This window comes from Xenopus laevis, chromosome 3S (assembly GCF_017654675.1).
Source record: "Xenopus laevis strain J_2021 chromosome 3S, Xenopus_laevis_v10.1, whole genome shotgun sequence".
Taxonomy (NCBI): Eukaryota; Metazoa; Chordata; class Amphibia; order Anura; family Pipidae; genus Xenopus; species Xenopus laevis.
In genome coordinates this window covers 1,440,368-1,442,140 of record NC_054376.1, presented here as the reverse complement: position 1 = coordinate 1,442,140, position 1,773 = coordinate 1,440,368, and positions in this window count along the sequence as shown.

The following is a 1,773-nucleotide window of genomic DNA, read 5'->3' as shown; positions in this document are numbered from 1 at the left end:
TATGTATCCGCGCTGCAGCCAATGGGACTGTATTTGCTTTTGTAACCCCAGGGATAGGCCAACCTTTAGCCAATAGAATCATTCCCAGGGCCACAGCCCTAATTCTTTATATACTGTACCTCCAACATATTCAACCGCACAGTACAGAGACAATACATTCCCATCAGTCCCTGCCCCAGTGAGCTTACAATCTAAGGTCCCTATCACATTCCCATCAGTCCCTGCCCCAGTGAGCTTACAATCTAAGGTCCCTATCACATTCCCATCAGTCCCTGCCCCAGTGAGCTTACAGTCTAAGGTCCCTATCACATTCCCATCAGTCCCTGTCCCAGTGAGCTTACAATCTAAGGTCCCTATTACATTCCCATCAGTCCCTGCCCCAGTGAGCTTACAATCTAAGGTCCCTATCACATTCCCATCAGTCCCTGCCCCAGTGAGCTTACAATCTAAGGTCCCTATCACATTCCCATCAGTCCCTGCCCCAGTGAACTTACAATCTAAGGTCCCTATCACATTCCCATCAGTCCCTGCCCCAGTGAACTTACAATCTAAGGTCCCTATCACATTCCCATCAGTCCCTGCCCCAGTGAGTTTACAATCTAAGGCCCCTATCACATTCCCATCAGTCCCTGCCCCAGTGAACTTACAATCTAAGGTCCCTATCACATTCCCATCAGTCCCTGCCCCAGTGAGCTTACAATCTAAGGTCCCTATCACATTCCCATCAGTCCCTGCCCCAGTGGGCTTACAATCTAAGGTCCCTATCACATTCCCATCAGTCCCTGCCCCAGTGAGCTTACAATCTAAGGTCCCTATCACATTCCCATCAGTCCCTGCCCCAGTGAGCTTACAATCTAAGGTCCCTATCACATTCCCATCAGTCCCTGCCCCAGTGAGCTTACAATCTAAGGTCCCTATCACATTCCCATCAGTCCCTGCCCCAGTGAGTTTACAATCTAAGGTCCCTATCACATGCCCTTAAAGGATAAATAAACCTTTAAAACAAAGTTCCAGTGCTGACCACCAGGTTGCAGTACTACAGAGCTTTCACTACTGCTCACCTTTCATTCAGGGGGAGGTATTCTAAAGGGTCGCTATTTCCTACAACTAAATATTCCAAATATTCCATGGCCAGAAGATAATCGGTTAATCCCTGCAGGATAAAACAAGGAGGGAGAGGTTGGAAAAGAACCAGGAAGCAGAAAAGGAAATGAGAAATGCAAAGGAAACTTGTTGCTCTAATAAAACAGGGAGGGGTGAGTATAACTGTGGCAGGCGGTGGGTAAGTGGCCCTTTAGTGTGAGGTGCAGCCCCGCCCCCAGGCTGTTCCCTTTCAAAATTCCTGGAACTGGGAGTAATATTCCCAACACAATCGCTCCAAGAGGCAGTGAATATCCCCCCAGATCCGCAAGCTGCATTCATGAACAAATCCTTTGATTATATGCCCCCCCTAAACGGCACTTTATTCATATCTGATGGTTCAGGTTTATGTGGCGGAAGATACCACCCCCTGATTAAATGGATTGTCCTACACTACAATTCCCAGTATTCTCAGTTAACAAACAGCCAATTGTAGGTGCTGGAATTTATAGCTCAATAAAAAAAAAATAGTGTTCACTATAATAGCAGTTTTACACCACTAATATCAGGAGTGTGCGACAGGAGCTTCCCCTGCTCCAATCCATCAATTCTGTGTTGGGGTATATACAATATACAACAAAATGTAACAATTCCATCAATTCCTATTCCTGCGTCGTCCCTTTAACGCACTCA